Source organism: Myodes glareolus, chromosome 9 (assembly GCF_982192425.1).
Source record: "Myodes glareolus chromosome 9, mMyoGla1.1, whole genome shotgun sequence".
Classification (NCBI taxonomy): domain Eukaryota; kingdom Metazoa; phylum Chordata; class Mammalia; order Rodentia; family Cricetidae; genus Myodes; species Myodes glareolus.
Genome location: NC_142034.1, coordinates 88,728,010 through 88,744,220, shown reverse-complemented (window position 1 = coordinate 88,744,220; position 16,211 = coordinate 88,728,010). Strand labels below are relative to the sequence as shown.

At 45.8% G+C, this 16,211-nt stretch overlaps 1 protein-coding gene across 1 annotated transcript in view; it reads left to right on the top strand.

Annotated features, from left to right (window-relative positions):
- Slit3 (slit guidance ligand 3) overlaps nucleotides 1–16,211 on the top strand; it is a 597,834-nt gene that overhangs the window by 225,881 nt on the left and 355,742 nt on the right. The window lies entirely within an intron of this gene.

The window sequence follows — 16,211 nt, the reverse complement described above, 5'->3', positions numbered from 1 at the left end:
AGGTTCTCTGAAGCATTTTCTAAAAGAACCATAGCCTAGTGCCCACTCTGCTTCTCCTTAGGACTACTCTCTGCCTGACATTGGAGTCTTATGGTCGACCCACAGGCTTTGCTCTAATCCCTTCTACATACTCTGCTAGAAGCTTGTGAGCCTTCCTGCCTCTGTGTATTATATGGGCTTTACATGTGAACCATTAAACCTCAGTGTGGTCTCTGGAGCAGACAGGGCGTACAGAGGCAATCCTGCTTACCAAAATGTACCATGAATTATCTTCAAAGTCCTAATATCATTTCACTTGCTCCATGCCATCTTTTGTTACTGTGGCACCAGAGAAGGCCAATATTTTATTTTATTATATCTATTTTATTTATTATTTAAATAAAATAATAAATTTTATTTATTATTAAATAATAATTAATATTATTAATATTATTAAATTTTATTTATTAATAAATAAATTAAATAATAAATTTTATTATTTATTTATTATATTTGCTTTATTTAAAATGTTTTCTTTTACAGTTGGAAAAAAAAACCTGAGGCTTCAAGAGGTAAAGAAACTTAGCATGGTCATACATCTTGTATGTGGCGGGGATAACGGGCAGACAGGAAGAACCAAAGGTGCTTTGACTCTGGGTAGGGCATTCCTTCTGTGACACCAGGCCACCTCTCCTGCAAGGGTGCCCTCTTTTCTCCCTAGGACTGTGAAGTCAGCCGTGGGGCACCATCAGCCCCACCAATCTGCTCCCTTGTCTCTTAAAGTGATTATGAAGTAGAAACCATTAAATCCGCAACAGGAGGAGTGGCAGGAATTCTGCCTGAAATAGGCGCACATCCTGGAAGCCAGCAGCTAATGCTGAAGTCACTGGGAGCCTTGCTTCGTCTTTCTTTTTCTTTTCTTTATTTCTTCTTATTTTTTTTAAAGGACTGCTAGCTATGAATGCCTGGGAGGTAGCCAATGACCCATTGCATGCACTAAATAATTTGTAAGTCAAGCCTCCCTATTGATGGCAATGTGATGTCAAAATCACTCAGTTTAACAGCGCATGTTGAAAGGACAAATCAGTTATGCCCGGCCTCTCCAAAGGTGGTTTGGGAAGGTGGCACGTGGAGATGTGAATATGGATAAACACACATGTTTAATGGAATGCAGAAGGGTTGAAAACTGGCATAGGAATTGAGGAATCTTTTAGGCTCTCCTCTTTGCTGGGAAGCCTGCCCAGCCAATAATCCACAGCCCAGTCCTCATGCACTGGGTTGATGAAAAAGCGAGGCTTGGCAAGGGATGTGGCTCAGAGATAAGAAGGCAGTGTGTGCCTATGAGGACCTGGGTGGTTAATGCGCACTGAAGGAAAGGAGAGAGGGAAGGGAGGAGAGAAAGGAAGAAATAGGAGCCTCCAGCTGCTCATAACAAACCTCTGAATCCCAAGCAGACCATGTCTTCATCTTGCTCTTTACCTGAAAAGGTCAAATACCCCATTCCATTGCTCCCTCCAAGCCTGTGCAGCACCTGCCTGGGCTTAGGAAGACTGCCCGAGTGACCTCCAGGACTCCACTGTGTTCCTCTGCCATCATATCTGAGGACAAGCCAGTCCATGACATGCCTGTCTGCCCAAGCCTGTCTCCCTGATTTCCTATCCTATGCAGAATCAGCTCCAACTTCATGCTGTTGCTGACGGAGCCCTTCACACTTGGACCATTACCTCCTTTTTTGATTTTCTCTCTTACCTTGAAACTTCTGCCTCTCCTGGTATTCTTCTGACTTGAAAAGATCAAAATATTCCTGCCTCAGTGCCATGGTTTGAACTTCACCCAGGTGTCCTTCTTTTGACCTTAGTCTAGTCTAATCTGCTGTCACCTTCTCAGAGAGAGGACTTTCCAGCCAGTTACTGTTACGTTGCTGTGTTCTGTTTCTCTTAGAACACATCACTACCTGAAATTTATTTGATTATTTATCTTCCCATATACAATGGAAGGTTCCAGAGAGCAAGGACTTCATTGTGTTCACATGTATGCCCACAATACTTACAATGCTACTTGACTTATGTTTAATACACTTACCAAAGTTCTTGACTACTCCTCTCTCTCTCTCTCTCTCTCTCTCTCTCTCTCTCTCTCTCTCTCACACACACACACACACACACACACACACACACACACACACACACAGAGAGAGAGAGAGAGAGAGAGAGAGAGAATGAGGCCAGGACAGTCAAGGATACATAGAGAGACCTTGTCCACAAACAAACAAAACAAAACAACAAAACTCAGACACAACTGGTGTCTCCCTTTTGGAGGAAAAGGAAGAAAACCTGTTTTCCCCACTGACTCTCTGGCTACTCCATTCATTCTAGACCTGGGTTGAAATAGAGTCTTCTTGGGTTGGGAACCTAAGAAAAGGGTGACCAGCTCCAGGAGCAGAGCTTATTCTAGAACATTGGCACGATGTGGAAATCACTCTACAGTTATAACACTGCCTCCCTCAGTGCTGGTCGTACGGGGTCCTGTTCTTACAGGACTCTTCTGGTACATACTGCTTTGATATCCAGACCTAATGCAAGCTGCTCCCCCGTGGGCATAGGTAACTTTTTAACATGTTTATCTGAGGGAGGGGGTGTCTGTATCATGGTTCCCCACAGCACCCGCCTTTGCTTTGAAACAGAGCACAGCTGTTATGGGATGGCGGGGGCGGGGGGCGTTGTCATGAAAGGACCCATTGAATTTGTGGGTACCAGACAGGGTGATGATACTGTGTTTCAGCAGTGGTTTGAGCGGAAGTGTAGGTGGTGTGGAAGGAAGTTCACTCTCCTTCCACTCAGAACCCACTTCAGTCGGGAAAGACCGGGAGGTAAGATGGCTTATTTGGGCCGAGACCTCACCAAGGCCAAGGCCAAGGAGCATGTGACCTTCCATATGTGACTCGTCATTGACAGATGTCTTTATTGATGCTCACACTCTTGGTTCTTCTTGACAATTTCAGCCCTCCTCCTTCTGACAGTTGGAAAGCCTTGTGTGACTTAGCCCCTGCCTTGGCAAGCCTGGTGCTGCCTGAGGGGTCTAGGGGGGTAACCACCTCTGTTCTTGATCTGACCTGGCTAATTGGCCCCAGGGAAGTAAATTATATAGAAAGAAGAGCTGCCTCTGGACCCTGACTGCAGTCATCCCTAAGTATAGGAGACACGCAGAATGACCACAGTCGCCTTATAAATCTGTTATGGCCTCTTGGCCTCTGAGCAATAATAAATAGAATCCTCACAGGCTGTCCTGAAGATATGAAGACGTTTTGTGAGAACATCTGGCATTCATTGACTCAGGAAGAGGAAGAAAAAAAAATCGTGAGCCTTGGGACAGAATTTCATTTTCTTTTCATGTTGCCATGTGGGTGAAGGAGCTCTCTCCATCTTGAGGCAAACGCCGGGCAGGGTATGCGGGCTCCCTTTCAAGTTTTAAAGGGGACGTAAAAATGCACGTGAATTTCTGTGAAGCAGCTCCCTGGCGGGGGCATCTTTTTGAAGGAGGCTGGGGATGTCCTATTATCATAACTTGCTGTCAGTGTGTCTTCTTCCCCTCCGGTCCTGTGAAGTTTGCTGTGCTCTACCCTCTGGGGACAAAGGGGGTCACGGAGGCTGCATTCTGCAGGTTGGCTACTCCAACAGCAGGGAGTGTCAGCCTAGAGTCTTAGTTTTGTGCAATTGTTCGCTCCCTTTGCTCTTTCCAGTTCTGTAGAACAGCCTGGCTCATAGCCCTAACACCCTTGAATTTGGATTCCCCTAGGCATGTCATGGATGGGTCCCTTCGGAAGGGTGAATTTTCTCCATTCCCATGGGGTGAGCAGAGACCGTTCTTTGATCATTGGGTTTGAATCAGAACAAGACTTAGGTGGCCAAGGTGGCTTAAAATGTTAGCAAACAGTGGGATCCCTTTTAATTTTTAAAGGGGACTCGCATTCTACTCTTTATGGCTTGCTTAATTATCCCAGGCCCCTGAATGGCTGTCTATTGATTCCAATTAACATGATTGACACCTCATGTGGAAGGTGAAAGCTAATCAGAGGCAGGACCCCCACGGAGATTCATTTCCTCCTTGGAGTCTATCCTGGGCTGGAGGAAACTTAAGCAGGGAGCTGACATGACGCACCCAGAGCTCCATTTACTCTTTCCTATGTGGCCCAGCAGTGGCTTGGGGAAGCCGGGAGCCTAGGCGCTTTTTCAGTGCCATTATTTTTAAAACCAAATTGCAACGGATTCTGTTGGTTTTCTTTTTCCTTTCTTATTTTATTTTCTCTCTATATTCTGTACATCTGAGTGGTTCCCTTGAATGTGTAAACTCCCACCCCCCTTTCTGGTTCTGAAAGGGACCTTGAAAGTCGACTTTTTATTATGTCTGACACCACATTTAGAAGTGGACGTGAACTTCCAAAAACAGTCAACTTTCAGTTTCTTCTTCTTTTTTTAATGATTCAAATGCAGATCTTGTCTAGTTTCTAAGAACACATTCAGAAGAATCCAGGCCTAGTAAGAGATGATAGATTGGAGGCCACGCTCAGTAGGAGAGCGGAGCCCTGGGATGACGCTGAATCAAAATGCACAACATAAAAGAAATAAAGCCAACAAAATGGGCCAGGAATGGCTATGCCTCATGTCAGGTGCATGAAACCTTCTGAAAGGGGTAGATGTGATCTGGGGGACACCTATGGCATCGCTGCCTTTTAAGTCCATTCTTCCTGGTCACAGAGGAAATCTCACACTACAGTTGGCAGTCAAAGCAATAAAAGCAGTATGATGCGGTTACCAAAAACAAAAGATACCATAATGGGCTGCGTAGTATCCAGTTCAAAGGGGGCAGTGGTTAGGTAAACCCTCATGTTAATTGGCATTTTATTTGACTGTGAATTTCATAAGGAAAGGCATGATGTTGATTCTCTAATTGCTTCGTTCCCATAGCCACCAACAGTGCTCTTTGCCTGTGGGAGATACAGGGTGGATGCTTGTCGAACAGATTCTCCCTGTTCAGATCCTGTAGTGGTAAAGAAACACTGAAATACTGGTTGTGGTCTGTGAATTGGTTAGAAAAAATATAAAGAGAAAAGACGGATGGACAAGTGGATTGTTGGATGAATGGATGGATGTATACTTGCATGAATAGATGGATGAATGTATAGATGGATGGACAAGTGGATGGATGGATGGATGGATGGATGAATGGATGGATGGATGGATGGAAACATGGATGCATAGATGCATGCATGGATAGATAGATGAATGTGTAGATGGATGAACAAGTGGATCTATGGATTATGGATAGATGGATGGATGGATGGATGGATGGACGCATGGATGGATAGATGGATGAATGTGTAGATGGGTGGATGGTGGATGGATGGATGGATGGATTGATGGATGAATGGGTACATGGGTGGATGGATGGATGGATGGATACATGGATGGATGGATACATGGATGGATGAATGTTTAAATGCATGGATGGATGCATGGATGGCTAATATAAGGAGAAGCAAGATGTGACCCTATTTGGGCAAAGAACAAACATAATGGACAGACAGAACTCCATGCTCCCTGCCTAGAAGGAGTTGCTCCACTTTGGGTATTTGTGCACAAGGGAAACACTGCCTCCCCAACCCATGTGACTTCCTTTAGGTAGTTTGGGACATGAAGTGAGAAGAAAATATGACATTGACATTGGTCAGGATGGTCCAGCAAATTCCAGGTCACCTGATGGGTTTCTGCCATTGCTTGGCAGATTCAAGGAAATGTTAGCCCTTCCCTCACATATCTCCTCTTGGAGGTTTTCTGTTTACTTAGGGAAACAAATGGAGAGGAAAGGGGAACCAAAAGAGACCTACAGCTCAGGTATACTGGAAGCCATAGTCTAAGCTTGACATAGGAAGGCCGGCACCTCCGCTAGAAAGACCGCTTACTCGTGGCTGCTTTTCATGGTCAAGTTACTGCCAACAACAACAAATATAAACAATGCCACAAATCCCTAGCCTGGGAACTTCACAATCCATTTACTGTATCTTTTTAACCCATTTTTAAACTTAGGTTTATGTCTGACAGATTTAAGTGTGTTTGTTGCTTGTCACTTGTCAACCCCAAATGCCCGTTTCTATGCCTTCATGTCACTTGTTCTTACCACTATAGCAACTCTCCAGACAATTAGAGTCTTCCCAGCATCCTGCAGGGTGTGTGGGGACCTGACCTAGACTGTGTGGAGAGAAGCTAGGGAAAATATGACGCAGCCAGTTTGGTCTTTGGAAGCCCTGCCACGCTCTTTGCGGCTCATGCATCCTTTCCTGTCCCCCACTTTACTTGCCAGTTGGCCTGTGTATTTATATCACCCTTGAGGGGTGGGGAAGGGAATGACCCAGGAGAGGCTAATAACATAAGAGAAGAAAAGTCGAGAAAGGCATCTCTGAGCCCATAAACCTCTAGATTGATTTCTGTTACCTGCTGTGGTCATCCTAGGAACTATAAAAGCCCCGAGAACTCTATTTTATGTAAGGTTCCCTATCCCTTGCCGTTTCGCATTTAGTATATAACACTTGTGTCACTGTTTAGGTATCAGTATAGTACCTAGACGAAAATTTAAAGCTTTGTATTTTGACTTTGTCCTTGTATATTGAAGCCATTGGATTTCTATTCCAACTGTGAGCATTTTCATCTGACCCCAAAGGGCTCGTGTGACATGGGTATTGGGGAACATAGGAAATGACCCGCCTCACTGTACTCATTTCGGTGGCCTCTCATGGGTTGCTGGCCTTCCCGAGAAGGTTATCTAATCTGCTTAATTCAGTTTGTAGCGAACATTACTCGTGAATTTTCTAGACAGCTGAATTAGTGGGGCAAGGGATCCGGGTTCCCCCTTTCAGACTAGGAACCCTTCCATAAAAGCCCACTTCACCTACCGGGATGAGACACCATCACCGAATCTCTAAAACCTTAATATGGTTTTTATTAGCTAAGCAAAAATCCCCTGGTGTTTAATGCATCATGTTGAACTGGAGCTGAAGTCCAACATTGCATTTTATAGCCCAAGACTGAAATGCCTGCACCATTCTGGGTAGCACTTTTGAAAGAGTCTGTAGACAAACTGCTGTATAGACTGCCACAGTGATGGAGGTACCTAAATTCTGTTGTGTCTGGTTTGAGAACATCAATCTCTTTTTTTAATTGTTGCACCTGCTTCATTACCCTAATTAAATCTCCAGTTTCCATGCGCCAGAGATGGCCATGGCAACACCATCCTGGAGGAGCCAGCCAACCCAGTTAAAGGCATCGTCCTATCAGTGGAAAGAAGGGAACAAGACAGAAAGGCCAGACAAATGACCAGGAAGCTGGGAAGGCCCCTGGGGACTGCTCAACACAGTGTCTCCGGAAAGATGGGAGAGAATTGACAAGATAGCTCAGGCGTTAGAACACTTCCCACCAAATATGGTAACTTCAGTTCAGTCCCCCAAGACCCAGATGCTAGGAGAGAACCAGTTCCTTCCTTCAAGTTAGCTACTGTCCTCCACATGAAAGCTATGCAGCTCCTAAAAATCAAAGTTCAAAAATTTTCAAGGATAGAAGAGTAAGGGCCCGTTTCAGGAGATTGAACACCAATGATGGGCCACACATTTGATTCCAAAAACATTGGGGGATGGGGGGAGTTGGCCAAGGCCCACCTTTTTTTTTTTTTTTTCTTTGAGACAGGGTTTCTCTGTATCTTTGGAGCCTGTCCTGGAACTAGCTCTTGTAGACCAGGCTGGCCTCGAACTCACAGAGATCCGCCTACCTCTGCCTCCTGAGTGCGGGATTAAAGGCATGCACCACCACTGCCTGGCCGATTCAAAAGACAGACGTTTCGATGGCAAAAAATCAGTAGGCTTGGGGGGAGGGGACACCAGGGAGAATGGCATCTAAGGTCTACGCTGCTGCATTGTGGTAACTGAAGGAGATTGTTTGCCAGCCTGAGGAATGGAGGGCAAGAGCAGGGAACAGTGGCTTAAGGAGTGCCTAGAGGAGACAACGTGCAGTTTGGACCTGTTGAGTTGGGTGATCCTGTATACAGCACAGCCATGGAGGGAAACCATGTTGTTCCCCTATGCGTTGATGTGGGGGGTGGTTGTTGTTATTGTTGTTGTTTTGTTTTGTTTTCATATTTTTCTAATGTACAGATCAATTTGAATCCTTCTTAAGGAAGTAAAACAGCTGTAAAAAACAAAACAAAACAAACAAACAAACCAGATTTAGTGTGCCTTGTCTCTGGCTGAGGTGGCCTTCTCCCAGGGAGAACCAGAAGCAAGCAAGCAAATGGCGTGTGGGGTAGGTGCTGCAACTTCCAACTGCAAGTAGGAGTCTAGGCCTGGAGTAAGGGTCGGGGCAGAATGGGTTTGGAAGAGGGCAAGGGAGGGTTAAGACAGTTATCGCTAAAGAGATCACTTTTGTTTTTAATTTCACACACATGGGGTTCATAATATTTCCAAAAGCAGGGCTCAGCACTCGAGAAAGATGGAGAGATAAGGAGGAGCCTTCCTCTGCGAGAAACTGGGGGCACTGTTGCTTTCTGCCCAACAGATTCCCATGCCGAGATTACATTTTCCATGAGGGCCCAGTAGAGAGTGGCTTCCAACTGCAGCCATCTGGTGGCTCTCTCCCTGTTCCTAAGTGTGCAGTCTCTTACTCGGTCCTGATCTGCTCTGAAGTCAGGCAGAGCTGGTTGGTCCGGAGACGTTCCCAAAGTAGAAAGCAGGCTGTTGATCTCTGTGTGTCTGTTTGCACCATCTAACTCCTCCCTGACTTTTAAGCCAGTGTTCAATGGACACTGTTTCTTCTGCAGTGGATCTGATTCCGGGAACCTCACCTCCCTCCTTGTATTGATTTAGGAACGTTTCATTGCTGTAAAAATAGCGCTGTGATCTTTGGTTTTCTATGCATGCCTTTCATCCGGCACTCACAATGTGCTGTACAGATGTTGTCCTGCCAGACCCCAGTGCCCCCTAATTTGCTTTCTGATCCCTGGCTAGTGTGGTCCCTCTGGGCACTTTCACTCCTTCCACTGTAACTAGGCACACAGAGGATACCTAGGAGGTTGATACCCCTCAGTCACCTCCTCCTACGTCGTGGCCTTGCCCTTGCCCGCCAGATCCTCTTCATCCCCTGTCTTCTCCGTGCTGCCTTTGTAATTCTGATTAATGAAGCAAGTCATTCCTTCAGTCATGTTACTTCAGTAAGTAATAAGTTCCGTCATTAACTCGGTATGTCTGTATGGAGTGACAGATCTGTTCTGTTCGCATTGTGTCCCCGGAGAGAGTGCAGTGAGCAGCACTCAGCAGGTCTTGCATCCAAGAGCTCTCTTGATGGAAAACGAGAGTAAAACTTGAGCTGGTGGATGCCAAGGTGGGAGCAAGTGTGAGGTTTCATGGGGAACAAGAATAGAGACCTCTGGTACATCTTGCTTCCGCAGGGAATGCCTCCTGCAGGAGGTGAGAGCTTGCAAGGGGGTCTAGCCCTGGCTGCCCTGGTTACAAGCTGCTTTACCCCAGGCAAGCCACTTGGTGCAGACCTCAATGCCTTTCATGCCCGATAATTAAGGTGGAAGTTAGCAAAGCCTATAGTAAGTGCTGAGTCCACACTCACCCACCCGCTCCAGTCACTAAATCTCCACTTTGTACCTCTCAGTCCTCTCGAAGGTGTGGCCATGGGCACATTGGTCTCGGAAGATCCATATTTTTAAAGAAGTAAATGACAGTCATCCCAGCTGCTTTTCCTCTGCATGGGCTGTGCTTGGCAGTCTCTGTGTGTTGGAATCTCTTTTTGCTGCTGGGGGTGGGGGAGCACCAAGTAAGAGAACTTCACCATAGTGAAGAAAAACCAGGGAGTGTGGAAAAAAGCCAATGCGGCTGGCCCCAGCTTGATGAATTAGAGCTTAATTCTTATCTGAAATTCCGGCCCCCAGGAGCTACCCTCTTCCATAGCACTCCCGTGTCACACAGTGAGGTTTGCTTGGCACGAGGCAGTACGTGGCTGTGTGGACATCTTCTGATGGTGGTGTTTCTGGGGGTGGGGGTGGAAATGTAAATCTTCAAATTGTAGTCGCCCGCAACTGCTGAGTTCTCAGAGTTTTTATACATAAAATGCAGTGTTCCTATGAGCCTTGCTTAAGCTTCCCACTTATGTACCCAACTACAGTGGTTTCATGACCCCCGCCCTCCAACACACACACACACACACACACACACACACACACACACACACACACACACACACGGAAGGCACAGAATGACCAAGAGACTACTAGCCATGACCCAATGGAAACTTCAACATGACTCTGTCAACTGGGACTGCCTTGTTCCTAAAACACCTGTGCACCACAGAGATGACCTTCAGGGATGCGGTGGGCAGAAGGTTGCTTCTCTAGACCTAAGCTGGGGCAGTGGGTAGGTAATTGTAGGTGCCGCAAAGTCGCAACAGTCAGTGCTGTCCTGTGTCAGGCAGGGCCTGGGATCGTAACTGGAGAAGCATGGCTCTCTGAGGCTGTTCTTTAGAGCAAGGCCCCGGTCTTTTTTCTTTCTTAGTTGCCTTCTTTTCTTGAGATACAATGCAAAAGGTTCTCAGTCCACCACATTGAAATGCACACACCATTCAGGGCTTTGGGGTGTGCTTACTTCGTACACCAGTCACCACCGTCTAATTCCAAAGTGTTTCGGTCACTTCCTCAAGGAACCTGTTAACCATTAGAACTTCTCTCCCCATTTCTCCCTCGCCCCAGCCCCTGGCAACCACAAACCTACTTTGGGGGCTTTTTGGCTTTTCATATAAATAGCATTGTGTAATTTGTGGCCTTTGAGGCCTGACTGCTTCAGCATATGTGAAGAGTTTTCAAGGTTCATCTGGGTTGGAGCTGAAGTATGCAGCGTCATTGTATGTTATTGCATGCACTACATTCCACGTGTCTGTTCTTCAGTCAGTAGGCATTTGGGCGTTCATCCCCTTTCATTATTATGACTGTCGCTTTGAACATTTGTGTATAATTTTTTCTTTTGGCGGATGTGTAGTTTTGATTGCCTTGGACATATACCTAGGAGTGGGATTTACTGGGTCACTAGCAATTCTTTACTCGACTCTGAGGAATTGCCACGCCGTTCTCCACAGTGATCTCACCGTCGACATTCAAACCAGCGGTGTGTGAGGGTTCCAGTTTCCCCATGTGCCTGTCAGTGCTTGTTCCTATCTTCTCAACCTTGAGCGTAGACATCCGAGTGAGTGTGAAGTGGTTCATGTTCACATCTGTCATTGATTTGGTCAATCTCGGCGCTCCTCAGTTTTCTCTCTTGGGATCGGTTGTTTAGATCTAGGCTCCAAGGCTTTCCCTGTGGTGGAAAAAAGGAAGTAGTTCTTAGTAGAATGGATCTGCTGTGACTGTACCATCCTTAAGGCTGGCTTGGACAGGATGTGTGCCATCCCCATCTTCGCGCTCAGATGTCCCTTGTCCCTGTGTGTACTGAGACGGCTCCAATTTGCATAAAGGCATGTCCCCTCTCAAACCAGAGAGAAAAGAGGAGGAATGTGTTGCCTTCCCACACAGTGCCTTGATTCTCTTTATTTTTAAACCAAGAAGTTAATGAAAGATGCAAAGACCTCTCGTTTGGAAGAAATTAAAATTAGAATGCAGTCTCCTAGAGGTTTATTCTTCAGTCTTGATCCTTTAACCTAAGCTTATGTCGACTTTCCCCAAAGGAGAATTTGAAAGGCAAGTTATGCAGTTATGTTTAACGAATTTGAGGGAATAAAGTGTTTTCGTTAATTTTAGTTGCATGCTCTCATTTTCTTTATGCACTGGGGCCGTGGTTTATAATTATTCTTATCACTGAATCCAATCCTGAAGGAAAACCAGCAAAAAAAAAAAAAAAAGGCAAAATCACCCAATTTATTGTACGTACTTTGTGGGTAACCTGTGGATATTTTGTGATTCAGAATCTTCTAGGAAGATTCTAGCCCAAATGAATAGGGCTGTGGGTAGAGCCATCAAGTCCTCATCTGCCAAACCCAGAACTGAGGGGCGGGGTGCAAAGCAAGCCAAGCTTTGGCTTTGACTCCCTGCTGGGTGCTGGGTAGCTGTCCTCAACAAGCCAGTTTGCCTAGCATGCAATGAGGTTCTGCGAGGAAGACTTCAGGAGCTCTTTGGCAGGGTGAGGTTAGGAGGTGTCAGGATAGTGGCGTTGAGAGCGGGCATTCGACGGAAGGGTGCCATTGATAGTGGCACAGCCAATGCATCAACCCTTAAAGAACAAACGCATTGCAAGTTAAGCATTCGTTTTTTTTTGCGGAAAATTAAACTTGTTAACCAGAGGCTTGAGCGATGGCTCAGTGGCTAAATGCACCTGTTCTTGGGGAGGACCCTGGTCCTGTTGCCAGCACCCGCATGGCAGCTAACAGTTCTCTAGAACTTCAGTTTCAAGGGATCTGAGGCCCTCCCTGGGCTTTGCTGGGCACTGGGTATTCATGTGGCGCACACACTTATATTCAGGCCAAACACACATACTCATCAAAATATAAATAAATCTTATTTTTGTTTGTTTGTTTTTTGTTTCTTTTTTTAATTTATAAAAGTTTATTAATTTATAAAAGTTTCCATTTCGGCCCCTCCTCCCAACACCCTCCCATTCCCCCCACTCCCTCTCCTCCTCCCTCTCCATCCCGAAGAGCAGTCAGGGTTTCCTGCCCTGTGGGAAGTTCAAGTTCCTCCCCCTTCCCTAATAAATCTTTATATATAAAAGAAAACATGTTAAATAAACTAAGAAACTGGTTTTCCTGGAGCCACGTGGTAACTATTCCTTTGTAACTGGACCAGCCACTTCGTTGTGTATCATTTATCTTATTTTGAAACAGTAGCATTTCTTGAAATGGAGCATGCCTGTTTGGAATACCAAGTATTGCCATCCCCTCCCCTTAGCCCCCATCTTATGCCTCTGCTGGAACATACCTGTTTGCTTTTCCAGTTGCCAATCACTCATTACAAACCACAGAGGTAGCAGCAGCAAATTCTCCTGGGAGCCTAGAGCCTGAGCTAACAGGAGTACCAACGCCCAGGAGGAAACAGACTGATTCCAGATTTCACTCACCTCGTCCTCCCTTGGGCCTTTAACTGAAACCTCACAAGACACTTAGGTTCAAATGCAAGGGAGGCGTGCTCAAACCGTGATAAGAATCTCAGTTATAACCCTGGGAGAGCGGCCACGCACCAGATTTGATAGAGAAGAACCTCCGAGGACCTTTGTCTTTGGTAACATCTAATGCAAGGAGTGGGGAGCCTTTGAAATTAATTGGCCGGTACAAAGCAGTGCTTTTAACAATGCAGAGGAGAACTTTTTGTTATGTGGATCAGCCCTTAACCAGTGCTGACTTTGAGGAGTGGATTAATTTTTCATGAGTTCATAGCGCTCTGGGCTGCTGCTACAGCAGCTCCTGGGTTCCTCCCCAGCCTCCCTGATGCACTTCTGTATGAACGAAGAATTGTGGTGCTCTTTTTTTTTTTTTTTTTTCCTTTTGCCTTGGGTCATAATCTGGAAGAGTGATTCTGGGAACTTTGAGAATTCTCTGGTACATGCCTATGAGCTAGAGAGGCAATCTTATTTCGCTAGCAAATGTTGTGTCTCGGTCTTCCGTTTTCCGTGCATCTGTGTAGCTGCAGTATACACAGCGTCATGGAACCAGGAAGGCAAGTGGAAGGAAGCAAGCGTCCCTCCTACACAGACCTGCCTTCCCTTAAGCCCCAAGAGTTTATTTTAATGAGGGTTGAGATTGGTAGTTTATCTTCCACCACCCTTTATCACCAGGAAGGGATCCTGGAGACTCTCTGCCATTCTGTTGGCCTCTGAGTCTGGTTGTAGTCTCCTCCAAGGTAGGCGGAAGATACTAGCTGCATTGTTAGCCGGCAAGCTTGGTCTGGTTTTCTGGAGGAACTCCCTGTATGCCCACCCACACAGACTGCGTCCCCTCTCCAAACACCTGTCATCTGTAACTGTGGAAAGAAAATATACTAGAAACTTAACTTAACCTGCTTTTTCTTTCCTAACACTGCTTCATAAGTGAATGAATTGAGAAGTGTCTGACATATATTTATATAACAGTATTAGAGGGAGGGAGCGAGGGAGACAGGCAGAGAAGGAAGCAGGACAGACATGGCTGTTCTGTGGTCAAAAGATCTGGTCCAAGTGCTGAAGCAACTGTAAATGAAGCGCACAAGGAGGAAAGCTCTGAAAAGCCTTCTCCCGAGTTGAGGGACGTGACTCCTGCATTTCCCATGGGTCTTAGCACCTTCAGCAGTGACAACAGTCAGTGATTGCCTCTGCGTGTCTGGTACCCTGACTAGACTGACATCCATGAAATGCAAAGACCATGTCATGTCTATGCCTTGTGTTCAACATACTACCTAAGTACTTGGTACATAGTTGTTTAATGAAAGAGCCATGTAAATTAGTCAGGTTCTCCTCTCAAAAGAAATGCTACTAAAAAAAAAATAATTGGTGAATATCCTAGGTATGCACAATAGATTCATGGAATGGTGCTCTATGCCTTTACTAGTTTGGACACGTGGTACACGAGACATAGCAGAGAGTAACACTTAGAGATTATTAGTCCAATAAAGAAATTGTGGAACAGCTGAGCATTTTTTGCAACCTTCTTTACATATTGATCAACAGTACAACTATTAATCACCACTTGCCCCCGAGATCACCGGCTTCCTATTAATGCACCAACCGTTCTTTGCAGAGGGGTGAACAGAAGCAAGGAAGCCTGAGAATTTTTTAGCTCATTTTCAAGTTGGAATCAACAACAGCCTGGTGCCTGTTTGCAGGACATACCAGGTCGTGATATGTATGCACAGACCCCTTCTCTCCCTTTCATTAAGGGATAATTGATTGAGGTTAGAAGATTGGAGAGTCCTGGGAGATTTTTAATCCAGTGCCATCATGGAAAGCTCACTACATCAATATGAAGCTTCCATAGGGGAGTGCAGGAGTAATTGAGATGCTACACCAGCTGGATTCCAGATGAAGACACATTTGGAAGCTTAATCACAATCATGTTCTACACTAAATATTCATCCGTCTGTCTCCCAAAGAGGACAGGAAATTAAGCTGTCAAGGGCAGGAGGGATGAGGGCTTAGCTGAAGGAAGAAACCCACACCTTAGCCTTAATCTCGAAACAGGCAAGGGTGGCTTAGAAGGTGGAGGCAAAAGCCTCATCTGTGCAGTTTTATCTCCTAAGAAATTTGGAGCTGTTTATACACAGTTTACCAGCGCTACAGTTACCAAACGGAGCTGTTAAAACAACTCAGTCTCCTTGCTGTGGGAGAAATACAGATGGGCAGTGCCCTCTCAGCAGAAGAATGTTCTAGTGAGCCAGTATGGAGACATAGTAAAGTTTTGTAAACACTCAGGAGGAGCAGGGGAAATTCCAAAACAGCCGTGGGCTGCAACTGCATGGGCCTTGATGTGCAGTATCCCAGAAGTTAAACCTAAACCCTGCACGTAGCCAGAAGCAATTAACGTGACATGCTCTAGGCTTCCTTCTTGTTCCGTGTCTTAATGCAAATTCTCCAAGTTAAACTCTTTGTAATTCCATCTAAAATGGTCCCTAAATGTCATTTCAGAGAGCTATTTGGGCAATGTCTAGCTGCCCCAAATTAAATAATTGTCTCCTTTGAAATTCTGGCCAGTAGCGTGAATCAAGCATTGGCTTTTGCTCAGAGCTGGTGAAGCCCTGCAACGTGGTGTCTCTGTATTTGGAGGTCACATGAGGTAAGGTGCTTTGGTTGCAAGTATCAGAGCAGTTCCTGTTGGAATGAGGGGTAATAAGAGGCCTTCTCCTGTGGTCAGGGGTCAGGTAGGGGGAAGTTCGGTTCCCGTTCTGCCTCCTCGGTGTACTGGTCTCATGATCCATCTCTGTGTAGGATGGAGCAGAGACACAGGGAGAGCCTGTCTCTGTGCCTTTAATGGTTTTCCTAGACGCTTGTCCTCAGAACTTATCGTGTCCAACCCAACAAACAGCCCAATGAGTTTCTGTGCCTGTGCTATGAAATAAGACTGTGGGCTCTAGTTTTACAGGGAACGTTCAGGAATGGACGCATGGAAACCCAAGCTGGGTATTGCTCCGTTGTCATGATTGCTGATGTGGCTTGGAGCTGACTTGCTCGTGAGCTTGCA